Here is a 19,102-nt window from a genome sequence, read left to right on the forward strand (position 1 = left end):
TCCCAGGCACAGCTACAGGTTGGGCAGAGAAGAGATTCAGAGCAGCCCTGCAGAGAAGGACTTGGGGGTGTTGGTCGATGAGAAAATGAACCTGAGCCAGCTGCAGTGTGCCCTTGCAGCCCAGAAAGCCAACTGTATCCTGGGCTGCATCAAAAGGAGCGTGACCAGCAGGTCGAAGGAGGTGATCCTGCCCCTCTACTCTGCTCTTGTGAGACCTCACCTGGAGTATTGTGTGCAGTTCTGGTGTCCTCAACATAAGAAGGACGTGGAACTGTTGGAACAAGTCCAGAGAAGGGCCACGAGGATGATGAGGGGACTGGAGCACCTCCCATATGAAGACAGGCTGAGAAAGTTGGGGCTGTTCAGCCTGGAGGAGGGAAGCTGCGTGGAGACCTCATAGCAGCCTTCCAGTATCTGAAGGAGCCCTATAGGGATTCTGGGGAGGGACTCTGCATCAGGGCCTGTAGTGATAGGACAAGGGGTAATGAGTTTAAACTTAAACAGGTGAAGGTTAGGGTAGCTATAAGGAGGAAATTCTTTCCTGTTAGGGTGGTGAGGCACTGGAATGGGTTGCCCAGGGAGGTTGTGAATGCTCCATCCCTGGCAGCGTTCAAGACCAGGTTGGACGGAGCCTTAGGTGGCATGGTTTAGTGTGAGGTGTCCCTGCTCATGGCAGGGGGGTTGGAACTTGATGATCTTAAGGTCCTTTCCAACCCAAACCGTTCTGTGATTCTATGATTCTACGATTCTATGATTCTATGATTTAAGGGGAGGGCATACTTTTGTCCTTGCTCTGTAAACTTACTGATTTTTCCATTCAGTACTTCCTAAGCATATACTTCAGATAACTTGGTGTATTACTCCACTGATTCAAGAGTATAGTGAGCATACTGCATAAAGGAAAGCTTGTTTTTATATATACCTTCAGAGCTTATGAGGGCTTTTGATGGTCATGGAGACAACTGGCTCATGTGTTTGTACCTGCATTTGAAGTTCACATACACTGTGATGGGAGTGAAAAAGAAATCTTCTTATTTGTAGTGTGAAAAAGGGGGAACTCTGGTTCTTGAGCCTGGTTAGAACAAACCTTGATCTCATTTTATTCAAAAAGACACCCTCTAGAAACAAAAATTCCCTAGCTATTGCTTCATATTTCTTTCTGACTGTAGGCATGTTCCACTTCTCTGTGACACACTCTTACTTCAGCTTTGGAAACTTCTGTCTCTCTTATTGATCAACTGCATGGTTCTTTAAAGATGTTAACTTGCACTTCTTTGCTGTGCAAGAGTTTGACTACTCTGACTTCCCTGTTCAAAGTCCAAGCACATCTGAAGCACTCACATAACAAAACACAAAATACCTGTGCCACCACTTTCCCTTGAGGATGTGCATGAATGAATGACACTGAAAGATATAAGCTACAATTTGCAGTTCTGTACTCAGTGTTTTGAAGCACATTTTACATTACCCAACAGGGCTCCCTGCCAACAGCATCATCTGGTTTAATGCAGAAATTCAAGTATGAGTTAAGGGGTGGAGGGAACACAAATACAAAGCTAATGTTTCTGAACCCAGGTTTTTAACTCCGAAAGAAAACATGAAGTTTGAGGAAACTATAAAGGACACCAAACCCAGCAAATATCTCCTGTTGCATATCACTTTATAGATGCACTCCCAATTAGAGGAGTGTTCTTCCTGAGACTTCAGCTCTGGAAATGCTCATACACAGAAAAAAAATATTTCCTCACAACAGCCTTACTGTTTTCCCTGAAAATGCTTTAGTTTGCAAAGCTAAATAAGCATGCAGGATTTTCAAAAATATGGATCTTCCTTTTAAAAGCTGTCCTGATTCTTCCTTTCTTTATGGCGCTGTAAATTTCATGCAGTCCCACTGGAGCTGAAATAAAACAAGTGGAGGTGACCAGAATAATAAAACCCACCACAGAAAGAAAATAACCTTTAATAGACAAAAATGACTAATTCAATGAATGCAGTTTCTTCTCAAAATCCTCAACACCATAGATCCTCTGCATAGCACCTCAAGCTGCAAACAGAACACACTTTATTTAACATTAGCATGAGAGATACTGTCCACCCTTCCTGGCTGCTGTGCATCGTCAACAGGAAATGTGTAGTCAAGAAATCTTTTTCTTCTTTCTTAGTAGATCTTATGAGGAATTACATCCACCTTGTGTTAAAATCCTGGCCCCATTGAAAATCTCCAGCAAAGCTACTCCTGACTTTAAGAAACATATGATAGCACCTTACTAGATGAGATTCAAGGTCCATGACAGCCAGCCGCAGGTGCTTGGACAGTACAGGGCAAAGCAATATACAATAGGCCTTTAACTGGCAAATGCCTTTAGTGTTTGGACAAATATGCTCATAATTTTATTCATTTTATATCATCTAGGAATGACTAATCCAGGTCCTCAGGTAAAACTAACCTAACATTCAATCTTGTCAGGAGTTCAGGAGAAGTGCTGTGTTCTTCAGAAATGGGAACATAAATACTGTACCATATTCATTTTGGGAAACAAGAACAAATTTTGTAATTTCAGCAGAAACAGGACTTTCTGATTAATTCATATCAGCGGTGAGGAAGAAAAAAGTAATCTCTACCTAAGCATGCTTTATGAGAGAAGTGATTTCCTTCTTCTGCCTTGGACTTTCCCCTGAACCCAGAATCCTAAAGCCAGTAGAAGTCTGCAGAATACCTCTTCAATTCTAAATAATGTTCCATTTGTATCTGATAAAGATTTTAAAGAAGGAAAGCAAATTAACCTGTGCTTCTCTGATCTTTATATAGTTCATTCTATGGCTTCCAGCAACCACTGAAAGTTTTCAAATTCATCTGTTTTCAAATCAGACGCAAGAAAAAGGATGTAAATTTTTTTCTTCTTATCTGAGACTTTAAATAAACATACATGATCTGTCTACTGTTTGAATCATAAACTCTGTTAAGAGTGACCTTCAATGTACCGTATTGAAACTTAAACTGTCTGCAACATATGAAGGTACATGGATTCTTTCACATGCTTTATAACCCCTGCAGCATAGAAACTATCAAGTAATGCAAAAGTTTTCAAAATTTCATGTCAAAGAAAAATGATTGAAATAAAATGCATAATTTAAGAATTTCAGTTGTGCTTTCCTCCATTATTAGGAAGAAATCAAAACTGTAAAAATTCAGGTGCTAGCTCAATTTAACAATGTGACTACTACTGTTAATTTTCATTTCCATGATGACATGTTCTAACCGCAAAAGAACATTGCAGTTGAAGGCATACTAAATCACCATACCTTCTACCTTTCTATTTACTCCATTGCTTATTAGCAATGTCAATAATTAGGCTATCAGAATAGGCATGATACAGAGAATGGGAAACATGAGGAGAATGCATATTTGTTAAGGAGCCTGTGGCCAATGTGGAAATTCCTAAGAGCTCCTAGGAAGCGTGTAAGAGAAGGGATTAATAGTGAGCTGAAAAAAGGAAGAGACTAATGTGAGCTGGAGGAAGGTTGGTGAAATGGCATCTAACAGCAGTTTCTAGTGAACGGGGATGAGATCAAAAACATCAGATCAGTAAGCTACTAACTTACCCAAGCTAGAGGTTTGGGGAAGAGTGGCTTGAAAGCCCCTCATTACAAGAAAGATATTGATGTGCTGGAGCTGGTCCAGAGAAGGGCAGAAAAAGCTGATGAAGGATCTGAAGAACAAGTCTTATGAGGAACAACTGAGGGAACTGGGGTTGTTTTGCCTGGAGAAAAGGAAGCTCGGGGAGACCTCATTGCCCTCTACAGCTACCTGAAAGGAGATCGTAGTGAAGTGGCTGATGATGTCTCCCAAGTAACAAGGACAAAAGGAAATGGCCTCAAGTTGTGCCAGGGCATGTTTAGACTGGATATTAGGAAAAATTTCTTCACCAAAAGGGTTGTCACGCACTGGAACAGGCTGACCATGGAAGCAGTGGTCACAGTCCCTGGAGGTATTTAAAAGTTGTGTAGATGTGGCATTTAGGGATAGGATTTAGTGGTGGACTTAGCAGTGCTAGGTTAATGGCTGGACTTGATGATCTTAAAGATCTTTTCCGACATACATGATTTTATGGTTCTATGACTCAAACATCTTCATGTTGCCATTTTTGAGATGCAAGGGACTTCCTAAAAGAAAAAAGGACTAAAGCAATATTTGCAATTTGTTGAAGGTCAGATGAAGACATTTTGGAGCAAAGTGAGCAAGCAAAGAGGTTTGCCTCTCATCATTACATGCATGAAGACCAGGCCTGGTTCAGTCCTATGCTGGTCCAGAGCTAATATGTTCCCCAGAGTTTTAGGGAATAGCTGATTCTGTCTGCAAAGAATATTGTGGAATCTTTTTGCTACCTTTCATCCTGGTGTTTCAATATCTGATTGTTCCTGGAGGCACAGAAAGGCTATAGGAAAATAATGGTGTCTGTGGGAATGGATGCAGAAAGACTTTCTTACACCAAGTTGAGCAGGCAAGTGGGAGGTGCCTCTTTCTTCCCATTAACCACAAAAAGAGATTCAATAGTTATTCTAAATTGGACACAGTGTAGATGTCTAAGTGAAACCCACACCCTAACTAAAGGTTGACTTCTATATATGTCCATAAACATCTCAGTGTTGACTATATTCAGCAGCTAGGTGCCTCTCTGGTGTTCGAGGTGCATAAGGTCTCTCACTTAATCATTTCTTTGGCTAGCTCTTCTAGGTCTCCTCCCACTTAGCACATAAAGCAATCTCTTGGTTAAACAATTGTACCCAGCTTGTCCTCCTCCTCTCAAAGTGTGGCCTCAGTAGTAGCAGCTGAAAGGTGTCTCAACCTTGGAATAAGTTCTGAAATAAGGATCAGAAATTGATCCTCCCCATTACAGAGGAAGGTATGACACATGACTTAACATTGTCTACCGTTTGTTTCAGGCGACTGAAGCATATTGCCTATTTTAGGATAGGATTGATCACTTCCTATGGTGTTTGTCATTCTTGCCAATAGAGAAAGTACATGTGACCAGCTAACATTAGAGGAGCACCTTACTCATGAGCTTGTAGACGCTGATGTAGCAACTGGGCAGGGGGAAGTTCCCTATCTAACTGATTCATGCTCATCTGCCAACTCCACTTATGTAGCCACAAAAGAAAACAAACAAACAAAAAAAACCCATGAAGACATGTAAATCTAACTGGCATAATATTAAATGTCTGGGGTCAGAATACAGAGAAGAAAAATGTGTTTTGAAGAATAAAAATGGAAGAATACTACAATAGCCAACAGGACCACTGGGTAAATATAAACATTCTAGCAATTTCTGAGTTTGTATATCTTGTAAGGATCACAGACTTTGTCCATGAACAACTAAAATAAGCTTCTAGGAGAAGAAAGTGAGGATGAACTGCTAAGAATAGAGGTGTAACATCAAACCACACAAGATCAAGGGCTCACTCTCTGTTACTCATTTCACTGAAGAATATGAAGAGTGGGAATAAAGAAATTTCCATGTTGCTTTGTCAGTAGGCTTAACAAGAAGACAGAGAATTTGAAGATTAGTGACCCTGCAGATCTGCGTTGAAGTCATGATAATTTGTCATAAATAAGAAATTACATGTTTAGAGTTAAAATGGTAATTTCCACTTCAATGTTATAAATTTGGTAAAAGGCATTGTTTTAAATTTTAATTAGCATTTCTAAACAGCTGCTTGATTCCTCCTTTTACTCAATGCAAATCAGTAAGTACCCAGTGACTATTTAATTGCTGTTCATTTTGTAAAAGATTACCTGAATTCACATGCAAACAAGCATACATATCTGAAGAATAAAACTAATAAAATGTGACTTTATGTGAAATGGTCTGTGAAGCAGGGAACAGGAAAGAGTATCTCTCATCATTATCTTTGAGTTCAACAAAGTTCTTATCAGATCCTACACATAATTACACTTGTGTATCATCTTTGAACACAAAACTCAATATAATTTGATCACTGTGTTGTTCAAAAGCTTCACTGTTAAGTCAGGAAGCACAACCCATGCACTATGAGCAGTGTGACAAATCTCACTTGACAAACTGAGATGAGTCAAAGTAAACCATTTGGAAGCAAACATAGTTTGTAACTGCATCTTCAATAAGTCTGTGAAGAATGAGCACATTCATTAGCAATGTAATGATCAAATCTAAGTACACTGCAGGTTTGTAGACAGATCATTTCCATAACAAGGTCACTTAGAAATCTCTAGTCTGGGCATATTTGTGTAACTCTTGTCGAATCTGGAGTTGAGGAACTGGGCTGGAAAATTTGATTGGGGAACATGACTAAGATTCAGACTGGGAAATTCAACCCAGAACTCTTTTCCTTTGACCACAGAAGTCTGTCATCCTCACTAAGTGTTGGTTAACTTAAGAAGTCCTGGGATTCTCAGTAGGGAACTGGGGCTTTGCATGATTAGGTCCTAATTGGAGAAAGTGCTTGCTTCACTGTTTCATGTAACACAGCTGCACATCTATTGAATTTTCTGGACCGTATTTCAATGAACAGTTCATTTGTTTCCTCCTTGCTGGGTTTTTAGGGAGGGTAGAAGAGAAAGGATTGTTATTTTTCTCCCATTAAATTTCACTTAAAACCCACTGAACTGATGTGTCCTAATTTCTGTAGATTACATTCTTCTGGATACAATCCAGAAATCAGGGAATAAGATTGTTCTGGGTCTACTGAATAGGGGGGCAGTTAAACAAAACCACTTAGTTTACCATGAAACACATTTGGTTGCAGTAAGTTCATCTGGCACAAATAGTAAATGCAAATATTTTAACAAAAATTGCTATGCAAGGGAAAGTGGGTCAGTGCATCCAATGGGTTGAACTGCAGAGACTACAAGTTAGGGCCAACTGTCTAGATACATCTTGAAGTTGTCATTTTGTGTGGCGTTGGTCTTGTATATACTATCCTTTAATGCACGTAGATAAGCCTATGAAACCACAAGGACTTAAGCATTCAAGCCACATGTTGACATAGCATCTTGAAGTTTTGACAGTCATATTACCTCATTTCAAAGACAAGGAACTGATTATACAAACCTCAATTTCCCAGTCAAAATATCCGACGTTCCCTTATCATTTTCCCAGTCAGGTGCCCTTGGAAAAACCTTACTTTTCAAAGCATACTTTTCCACTTCCCCACTCAGTTTGGCAAACTTTGTCAAGGTACACTTGATCCCATCCTTCACATCATTTAGGAAGATATTAAACAGTGTCGGGCCCAATATTGATCCTGGGGAGCCCACTAGTGCCAGGTCACCAGCTGGAAAAGGAACTGTTTACCACCGCCCTCTGGGTGCAGCCTGGCAGCCAGTTCCCCATCCACCATACAGTTTGAAGCAATGCTTCACAGGTATCCTCAATGCTTGTCTGAGTCCTTACTCAGACAAGCCAGGTGGAATACGAATTTGCCTGCAAGTTGGAGGGGCCTGAACTAGTTCCCAGGAATTGATCAGACTATAGAAGATTTTTTTCTTTTTTATTAAAAAGAGGTTGAAGCCCATGTAAGTCAAAGTCTACAGTTAGATTACAGAAATGAAAAAGTAGAACAAGTGTGTCAGCTTCAGCCTGAACCACAGCAGTATGACATTTCTGGTCATCCTTTTACATGTCATGGCTTTAGAAAAACCAATGATAAGCACCGTGTAATTTTTATTTTATTTTATTTTGTTTTCATGATTAACCTTAGATACTATACTAGCAGGAGCTGCATCAAAAGAAGTGTGGCCAGCAGGTCAAGGGAGGTGATTCTTCCCCTCTGCTCTTGTAAGACAACACCTGGAGTACTGCATTCAATTCTGGTGTCCCCAGCATAAGAAGTCCATGGAGCTACTGGAGAAAGTCCAGAGGAGGCCATGAAGATGATCAGAGGGCTGGAGCACCTCTCCTATCAGAACAGGCTGAGAGAGTTGGGATTGTTCAGCCTGGAGAAGAGAAGGCTCTGGAAAGATCTTAGAGCAGCTTCCAGTACCTATAGGTGCCTACAAGAAAGCTGGAGAGGGACTTTTTACAAGGGCAAGTAGTGACAGGACAAGGGGGAATGGCTTTATACTTAAAAAGGGTAGATTTAGATTTGATATAAGGAAGAAATACCTTGCTACGGAACTGGTGAGGCACTGGAACAGATTGCCCAGAGAAGTGGATCCCTGAAATGTTGGTTGCTCAGAGAGTGACAAAGATGAACAGTCTCAGTGTGGAATCCCTGACATGATTCTGCAGTTCTCTGTCTCCTCTTGGTTTCAATTTTTATGAATGTGAGAGCTGGGGTTTTGTCATCCTTACACACTGGCCACAGAACTAATACTAATTCCATTGCTGTAGAGATGTAAAATGGTAACACGGCAAAAAGGTGTCCTCTTTTGATAATACCTTAAATACTTCACTGCACTGAAATATCAATTTTAGAAATAGAAAATGTATTCATCAAATTGAATATGGTATCATACTTCTGCACTATTACTGGGATTGCCATAGTTGTACACACATAAGCTCACATCTTTCAAAATCTTAAAGAAACATTAATATATGTTCAAAATGTATTTGCACATTAATAAAGTGAAGTGTGAAAAAATGAATAATCATGGTACATAGATGAGCCCTATATAGCTACTACCTGTTCTAGCATGATAGCAGTTTGATGCTGTCACATCATTACCATACTGGTATATCCAGTATAGCTTTCTGCTTGGACCTTTCTCATTCCCCAGTGCATTTGCTTCTAGTTGAACTATTTCCTTTGGAATCAACCTGAACATCAGTTTCTGGTCCTGCATTGTGAAGGCACATGTTCCTTTTAGCACATAATATTTGAATATATTTTTTGAGTCTCAGAAGTGCTGATCAGAAGAGAGATGATGAAGCTCTAAGAATGTCACTGCTTACTTTTTGTGAAGACATAACATGATGACATCATTCAAAACATCTATAAAGTGACACAGCTGGGCTTTTTCAGAATTGGCTGAACAATAAAATACTACTGGATGTAGTTCAAAAGCAAGGACGCTTTTGCTCTGTTAGAACATTTCCATTACTATCATCCATAGTAAGTATATGAAATAAATCTGAGTATTTTGCTTCTACAGATAGAATAATAGGAGACACGGGTGGTGAGCATTTTTGGCCAGGGGGAGTGGTGGGAAACGGTTTCTGACAAGCTAGTCTTACAAACTGTTTCCTGAAGCCATGTAATCGAAATCCTTCCTGGGTTATCCTTCAGTGATCAGAGTGATCAGACCATCAGGCAGCGCTGTTTTAGAATAGTCAGTTTCATGGTCACTACACAACAGGAGCAGGGTTTCAAGGCATGTTGCTGAATGCTAATGGGTTTTTTTTTGCCTGTATATTAAGCAGCGTAACATTTTCTTTATATGTGTAGACTCTGAGCAGTGGTCCATTTGTTTGTCACCTTGATTTTAGATTGAAATGCACCATTACCTTCAGACCACAACGAATTCATAGTAAGGGAAAACCTAAACAAGACATTTTGTGCCAGTGTGTTTAAACAATACCTAGAAGTAGAGGACGGTAACTCTTCAGGATCTGATGAAGGAGGGAAAATACTTGCAGCTTCCTTATGTCTGCAGACTCCTTCCCCCACACAAAGGGAATTTCCAGTGTCAGTTTCTAGTTCTAGTGTCAACTAATTTGGATGTACTTACTACCACTTGTATGAGGATATAAAGAAAGCAGAACTTCCTAGACCAGATATAAAATATTTGTATATCATTACTGATATTTTTGGAACTTCCCTTGTATGCAATGATACAGACATGCACCAGGAAGTCTTGAATCAAATAGTCAAAGCACCTCTAAGGAATTCAAGGGACGTGACACCTCTGAACTCTGTGTAACTGCAAAGTGAGGACAACGATACCAGAATAACCACTGTTTCTAAAGGTGTTTGCTTTTCCTGTGTGTTTTAGTAAACAACCTGTCCAAAACACATTTTGAAGTGAGAGGTTTTCTCCTAAGAAAAGTGACAAGAATATTCAACCTATGTCACATTCTCATACAAGCACTGTTGAGGAAGGACAACTTGTTTCAGTTACACAAGGCATAAGCTCCAAAGGAACTTCAAGCACCACCTGTTGTAAAATATCAAAACCCAAACCTAAGTGAACTAAGAAAAGCAGTGCACACAAGTGCTAGATTGCACACAGTGTGTTTCATTTACACAGGCACCTTAAGATGCCTAGTGTTCATCATGAATTTCACCTGTGATTCTTTGGTGGGTAGCAAATAGGCATAACACTGAACCACTTCCCACTGCCAAAGCAGTGTCCCCAGCATGCCAGCTTTAATAGTGCCTCTCTTCTCCCTCCAGCTGCTGTCGTCTCTCCTGTTGTGTCCTGCAGAGCAGGGAGGTCAGCAGAACCAGGCAGGGGATGCTCTGCCCCCAGGGCCTTCAGATACACACATCATCTTCCACCACAACAGGGGAAGAGAACAGATTGGCTTCTGTCTGATATTTTGATCTTAAAAGTGCAATTCTACCAGGATAGAAAGGAATCTAACACAAGCGAGCAGCTTAACGGGAAGGCATTTAAACATGTTACCTAATTCTTGAACTCACACAAATTCTTTTCAATTTTTAGAAACACATATGTTCAACATCTATGAAACAAAACCCTTTAAATGTTGAAATTCTTATGAAGAATCTTAATAAGAGATTCAGACGGTCCTTCAGCCCAGGTATTGTGCCTCTTATAACAGGATTATTTGCTTCTTGCGAGTGACTGCTGCTTTATACTTGACCGTACAGAAAACCAGATGAATGAGATACGATGGGTTTCACATCACACTAAAGTCTGATAGCCAAAATATTTAAATTGCATGTTTCTGGTTCACTTCTCCTGAATCAGTTGAGTTGGTTTGAACAGCACAAGGCAAGCAAAATGTACGTTAAGGAAAAAAGCAAAGACTCCTTTTGTAAATATGATTGGGCATTAAAAATAAAAAAGCAAAGATTCCTTTTGTAAATATGATTGGCATAAAGAAGTGAGAATGAGAGAGAATCTGAGAGGGGCATGTCATGAGCATGCTAAACCATGATGAATTCTTGCAATATTTGCTAGGAGACAGACACTTTAGGAGAATCTATTTACCACTGCTTTTAATTATTAACCCATGGCAGCTCTCTACATTGGGTGAAAGAAGTCTTTAATTAGCCCAAAGAATTTTAATTCCCTGCAACACTAGATATTGCTTTTGACGTAAGTAGGAACCTGTTGACTTAACAAGTACAAGGTATTTGAAAGAAAGTCAATTTAACAGGGAATGTAAATCCAAGGGTTAATATCCTCTGGGTTCAAATTACAGTATTTTCTGGCTTTACTGTTTACCTGAGTACAAGAACTGCCAGCTAAAATCTAATATGCATTTTGCTAAAACAAAGGAACTTTTTCCCATGTGACTGATGTCACGTTGTGCTAGGTCACGTATGAGGGTCTGAAGGAGAGGAAATAGGAGGTGATACTGAGATGAAGAGGAATTTTGGACAATGGATTATGTTCCACAAGCTCAGCCATCTACCTCTTACCAATGAGGTGTTTCTGCTGATTTCCATGACCTTTGGATCCTGCCCAGAATGATGACGTAGCAAACCAGGAAGTGTGAAAATCCAAAACTGCTTGTGTGCAGCAGCTAACAACCCGGACACTGAACAGGCACGTTCACATCAACCTTCACTTAAAACTGGGTTTTTTCCACCAAGGATTTGTATTCTGATATATGCCAAAACATTGAAGAAAAATCAGTTTACAACAATTGCTTTAGGCAGGCTTTTTACTGCTTCTTTCCATTTCTTAGCTCAGGCTAGGAAGAAGTTTATCTGCATTTAGGGTTATTTCACATGTTCTCACTAGCTGTCATTTATTAGCCCCTCTTAGCTCCCCATCCATGGTGCTGCTGCTTCTGACCAAAACCTCACATTTCCTTTGTAGTACCCACCATTGCAACATCCTTTCTATCAAACTTTTTTTCCAGTTGTGGTTCTGATTTTAAGACAAATTTGCCTTTCCTTCAGGAAATGTCTGAAATGACAGTACCCCATGAAACTGCAGTCAAAACTGTAACAGAATTCAAGGACAAATGTTTCAGAAACTCTTTTTTTTTGTGTGCTATGAAGAAATTCAAAATAGATCACAACTGTACCTTCTTGTCTAAACATCCTAAGTTCCCTATGTTTGCTTTATTACAGTATATCAGAGAAGGCAGAAATTATTTATCTGTCAAACAATGTAAGTTTCTTATGAAAGCTAAACTATACTTTCAAATGTGATATCAAGCCTCATGGATTTTTGAGCTTTGTCAGGACATGTTCTGTTCAGTGGGGTAGAATTTGACCACTTTCTTGGACAAGTTCACGACACAGAAATTTTTCAGCTTGGACGAATTCTACACTTTCTCTTCTACCTTTGGGGAGAATACAGCCCTTGTACGGCAAGTTCCATTTGAAATGGCCCCCATGTGAACAGTCTCCTCCCCTGTAACACATCATAGCATAATTACATTGAGTCTAGTCTAAAACTGAATGAATAACTTGCTGAGGCCTGGAGGGAATAGCATAATTATAGGTAAGTGGAATATATGAGTGTCCTTGAGCAATATTAGTCCTAGTTAAAACAAATAAATAAATAAAAAAGAGAAAAATCATTAAAGTATGTTTAACTAGTGAGAAAAAAATACATTTCATCTGGAAAATTAGCTCAAGAAACGCATATTTCACTGCATATCCTTATGGAATAAATCCAAGTATTTTAGAATATATGTAACACATTGAACAAAAATCCAGAATGAAGAAGAATGAAGAATTTAGATATGTTAGCTTTGCTCCAGCCCCTCCCCAATAATCCCATTGTTCAGAGTACTTGCACAATGACCTTACTGAAATCCTCTCAATTTTAAGTTCACGCTCCCCTTTACAATATTACTTCCTTCTACTTCCCGTTTAGATGAGAATGTTTAATATTTCTTGTTGTAAATAGTTCAACAAACTGCATGATAAGCAATCTATCATCTCTGCAGGCTGAAAGTACTGAAATTTAACAAGATCTAAAAGAATAAATCTACATTCTGCATTTGGTTCAAGTGCCTCAGACTTACAAAAAGGTGTGAGAGCTCTGGCCTATTCTTTTCTAGTTTTAACACAGATCAGTGTTTAGTTAGTGGATTTTCACCCCTGTTTCACATCCGGGATCTGTCTCTGCAGGCCTACTGTGCACAAACCTTTCCTATGAGCCTCCAGCTCTTCAGGACTCTCTAACACTGCAGGAATGTTCCCAGCAATGTGTTAATGAAGAATTCAAACTAATGAGCCAACTTAGTTTTAGACAAAGTTTTAAGACAAAAATGAAGTGAATGATATTAAGGTCCCTTTGCTGATTTGCTAAAAAGTAACAGCTTGGGAATAGTTAACAGACTGCTTATTTGAATCAGCTGTTTCCATGAGATTTTGATCCAGTTCTTTTGAGAAAAAATAGATATACATAGAATCATAGAATCATAGAATAGTTAGGGTTGGAAAGGACCTTAAGATCATCTAGTTCCACATATTTATTGTTCATATTTATCTAGTTCCACACATTGTTATTCAGTTTTGATGACATTCACAAAGTAATGTGAAGTAAACAAATTAAGTAAACAAATACAAGAAGTTTTTTATATGAATAAAATGCAGAAAATGTAGGATTTGAAAGAGGAGGTGGGTGGCAAATGTGATGTTGAGACAAAGGAAAAGGTTTAAATGTAGTATTGTTTCACATGTACACTTTACTTTGCAGAATATACTAACTGACTCCACCAGTCAGCCATAAATATTGCCTGTAAATGATTTCCATTATGCTTGAAATAAAATCATGGTTATTTTACAATGGCTATAGAGTCACAAAGTGAAAGCAGAGCCTGCTGAGACCACTAACATGCTGCAATCATTACTACAGAGCATAAAGAAGGAAAAACAGAAGTTCCTCAGCCATTTACATTGCCTTCACATTGGTCCAGAAAATCAATGCTGGCCATGGACCAGCAACCCCATTCTTTTATTAAATTCAGCAATGCTCATATTCATAGTTCATAGGAACTATGAGCAAATAAAATTAATTTGTTGTTTTTTTTTTCCTAGACTTCATTTACCTTTTCTTCTGACTCTCAAGAACATGCTAACAACTATAACTAGGAAAAAGTCCTGCCTGGATGTTAATGTACAGGGTCATCAAAAGGACACTGTCAGCCTGCAGTTGTTGATCTGAATATTGAGCACTCTTTTGCCTCCATGCAACATGTGTGTATGTATTCTAGAGAAGGTCTTTCACTGTGGCAGCACCTGTGGTACTGCAAGAAAATGCTGCGTGCAATGTCTATTTGGTCAAATAGGACAGTACCTGAAAAATCCCTCACTTGCTTTTGTACCTCAGATCTAAAACTCAAATACTGCAATTCTGGTTATCTTGCTCCTGTCTTCCTAAAATCCAGCTGGCACTTAGAAATGCAGCACCAGTTTTCCAAGGAGAGTGGTAGATAAATGAATGATATCTTTTAACCTGCTGTTCTTAAAAGTTTACAAGTGATATCTTTTAACCTGCTGTTCTTAAAAGTTTACGAGTGATATCTTTTAACCTGCTGTTCTTAAAAGTTTACTGTAATAGAGTTTCTGAAGCCTCACCAAGCAACCTGCTGCAACCCCAGATATTCTCGTGTTAGAGCATTTTTCCCATCAGCGAAGATAACTCTGTTCACTGCAGACACTTACTTCCCCTCTGCCACTATGACCCATGTAGCTGTGGAGCAGCATCATGTCTCCCTTCAACCGCTCTTCTCTAGACTTAGCAACCCCATTGCCTTGAAGTTTCCACAGAAGTTACATTTTAAATCACATTCTCATGGCTCACCTCTGCGCTTCCTAATGTTGGTCCCCACCTTTCTGAATGCTCAGTGCACAAAACTGTACGTGAAACTCTCCCCAGGCACATAGCAGCAGAACAATTATCTCATTTGTTTTTACTTCCGGGATGATGTTTGCCTTTTTTAAAAGAACAAAACATTGTTTCTTACTCCTATTCGGCTTGTGATCAACTATTAACTAGTTCCTCATCCTCATGGTAATGATGTGCAATGTTTAACCACAACCACAGCACATGATTTCAATTCCTTTTTAAACTGCAACAGGTTTTGCTGGGTCTTGGAGATCAAATGATATGTTTCCAACTTAAACATGCATCACAGTCTGATTTAATGTGCACCTACAAATTCCAGAAGGCTTCACCAATTCTATACATGGTACCTGTACCTTGAATGAAAGGCTTCACTGAAAAAGTCTCTAGCTGGCTTTGTTTCCTAACTCTACTATTAAAATAATATTTATCTTTTTTGTGTCTTTGTTTATGTCTGTGAATCCTTATGTATAATCTTAATCCTTTACATAGCCCATAAGGACCTGGTATGTCCTTCTATTTATTCCGAAAAGGTACTTAATAAACAATAACTTACTAGGCAAAGCCCCAACAAAATAAATACTGCCTTCCATGGATTTAACTTTCCTTAGGTTATCCTGTGCAGGTTGCTGACATGAAGCCCCTGTTTTCTGCTCAATATAGAAGAGTAAGCTAGGGGCACTCAAGTTCTTGTGAGCTCCCACCACTTTGAATGAGACACTAACGTAAATCATTCCAGTTTTTAATAATGTGGCCATATGGAACTTGGCTAGGTGTGTTTTGTTAAGATTTGATACCACAGGTAGGTCTAGTTTCTCACCTGCTCATTTTAAGCATTTTCCATAATTGTCACAACAGAAGTTAAGCATCATAAAAGAGCAGCATTTAAATTCACAATACCAGACTAAGCCAAGGCACTGAGGGAGGGAATGGGTGGTACTACACTAACATCTTAACAATAACAGTCTAGTTAATGGTTTCTAAAGACAAGGCAATGTGCTTTTGCTGGTAGAAGATAATCTCTGTTCGTGCAAATTCTTTCACATAAGGCACCTGTGGGTAGTATCTTTTGCTTACTACTAAACTTCTCCCATCTGTAATGCTGAAATGAAAGCTGAATTTTATTTTCCTTGGTAATATTCAAAAGTTAGTGGCAGCAATGTATCTTTGGCTAGTACAGATGAAGTAAGAAAACCTCTCCTCCCGCTGCAAAGAAGATATACTGCAGTCTCATTGTGTGACATTGGCTAGAAAATTGCTGAAAAAGGTACAGTCATATTCAAGTGGGTTGGCTTCCCAATTCACTGGGGAAGTGGGGATTGTTGCCTTATCTCTGCAAGGATGGTTACATCACATGATGGCTAAACCAAGTGAGGCCTCCACACAGTTCAATCAGTAACTCAGTAAAGCTGCATGAGGTTGCATCCCTAAAATGGAAACAGACACTTTTCAGGCAGATTTATCATTACAGAAGTTTTTCTTCCACAATTAACTACTTTTTTTTTTTTTTGCCATTGAGTGCAGGCAAGTTCTAATCTTTTCTCTCAACAATTTCTGCTCCTATATATATCCAACCATTAAAGTCTCACTATTAATGTAGCATAATATTCCCTTAGCTGCTTAGTGAATTTTTTTACTGCTTGTTCACCATATTAAAAAGTGTATTGCCATCCTGAGGTATACTCATGTCCCACTATTCCATTCATAGCATTAGACTTCATTCTGGTGTCACCAAGAGCATGATGCACTTTCTCATTTAAGAACTGGCATTATTGTCTGCATTAAGTGCAGGAAAAGCCACCTTTGCTTGACAAGAACATTGACATTATTGAAAGGACTGTTTTTTTTCCTCAGGATTTAGGAAGCTGTCATAATCCACAGTGCAACAGGTACAACAGCCACTACAGAAAACATCCTGCTGTGACCTAGGTAGAGAGCACATCCCTGGTGCAAAACCTCTGGTTCTGATGTACACAAGTGATGAATTTAAACTAATTGTAAACTATAAAAAAACAACTGCATTGTAATTGTGGAACACATACTGGGTTTGTTTTTATGGGGTTGGTTTTTTTTTTTCTCCTTGTCATGCTAGGTCACTGATCTGTAACTAGTGCAATACAGTCAAACTCCTTTCACCCTTCACAGAGCAATTAATGATCACTACCTCCAGAGCAAGATAGAGTGACAGCAGGCTGGAGCAGGTCATGTTCAAACAGGATGCTGTGACGAATAAATTCTTACTGCAAAGGGCTGTTTGTTTGTATCAAACCCCCCCAGGCTAGTATCATCCTTCCATAAAAATTTATATTTGCATTATGCAAAAATGCAAACTTTACCTGCAACAAACTTTTGGGACACGAAGTGAGGACTGGAGAAAGTCTTAATGTGCAATCATCTTCTGTTGCACGCTAATGTGAAGGAACATAAAGGATTAAAATACACAAAAGCCTATTGTTCCTGACCTGTGATCAGCCATAATCACCTGGCAATGAAGAAAATGTAATGACTTCAAGTTGGTTTCAAAGGCCAGGGCACTGGGTATGCCTCCGGGAGTGTTTCACTCCAGACCTGAGTATGTTTCAGAAACCAGTCCACTGGGATCAGCTGGACATTAAAAAAACTGTCCCCCTTTGATACGGTCTTGAGCCAAAAAGCATGCCACCATGTGTGCGTGTATTAATGCATCTATTAAGCTTTTTACAAATTAGATACTGTTAAACTGCTATAATCAGCTGCAAACCTATCAAGTCTATATGTATTATATAAATTTTGTACACTGTTATAACATGCTCCTTTTCAAATATTTTTTTGGTTGGAAGTAGCTGTAACAATTTGGAAAATTGCATATAACCTAGAGAAGACACCTTCTGAGAGAAAAAAAAAAAATAAACTGAAATGTAGAAAAGTAAAATATTAGACCATAAGGAAAAAAAGCAAATAAAAACCAAAAAAAAAGTAGAGGGGGTGTTCTCATCTCTTTGAGGCAATGATGCAAGAATCTATTGTCTTCACAAGACAAAAATTTTTAATGACCATTTTTCTGCCTTTAAATTATATATTCATCATTACAGAGTAAAGACAACAATTAGAGGTCTTGTGGCTGTATCTGATTGTATTTCTTCCTGTAGTTTTGCAGAAAGATCTGAGATAAATGCATCCTAGATAGAGTCAGGAGTACTATTAAAACATGCAGCAACAATAAGAGGGCTCTTTATAACAAAGGATAACAGTCGGTGGGGTGGGAAATAGCACACATCAGGTAAGTAGCAACATCTGAACTGCTCAGTTAAGTGCTCCTGATGGCAGACAGTGGTCAATAGGCAGTCAGAAGCCATAACTAACACAAGCAATTTTAGGAATCCAGTTAAATGCAGTAAAGGTCAATGTTATCCTTCAGTTTCAAAGAAATGGAGTGAAACATAGTAGCTCACATGGGTTTGATTAAGCAACCACTCGGGCTAGTGAGCAGCTATGTGAATAAGTGTTCTAAAGTTAGAGAGGCTTCTTCATGACTCACTCTTCAGCACCCAAATGCAAGTGGTCCTTATTTGGTTATGCAGATTTTTTATGGTTGTATTGCTTTTTAAAGGTGCAAAGTCAAAATCTACCATGCTGGAAAACTGGGCATAACTTAACTTTGTGTGAAACAGGCTGCAGCTCTGTTCAAGGAAGGAAACTTTTGGTGAAAGAATATCTCAGTGGTATAATCAAGTTTACCAACAAGGTGATGTTATTATCTTTGTACTCAGTTACTGGAAATCAGACACAGAAAGGACCCACCCCACACCCAGAGGACCTGTCTGACCAGCAAAGAGCTTCCAGCATGAATTAAGAACCATTTGAATAGAGACAACAGCATGATAATACTTCACAACTTCTATGGGGAAAAAACAAAAGGTGTAAAAGATTTCTTTACCAATGTGTTCATGTATGGCTAATTTCAGTGTTTTGCAATCCTCCTACCTCCAACACACCTAAGGTAAACCAAGCTTCTGCACCAGTCTTGTATTCACCGCATTCAAATTCAATCTCACACCTTTTATACCAGAGCATAAACCCCCAGTGGTAGGTAAGTCTGTAATTCTTCTTGAATTGTTTACTGCATGTCAGTTTACAATGAAG

The sequence above is a fragment of the Pezoporus wallicus genome, unplaced genomic scaffold (assembly GCF_028554395.1).
Source record: "Pezoporus wallicus isolate ANWC-B61680 ecotype Strahan unplaced genomic scaffold, APGP_CSIRO_Pwel_v1 scaffold_6446, whole genome shotgun sequence".
Classification (NCBI taxonomy): domain Eukaryota; kingdom Metazoa; phylum Chordata; class Aves; order Psittaciformes; family Psittacidae; genus Pezoporus; species Pezoporus wallicus.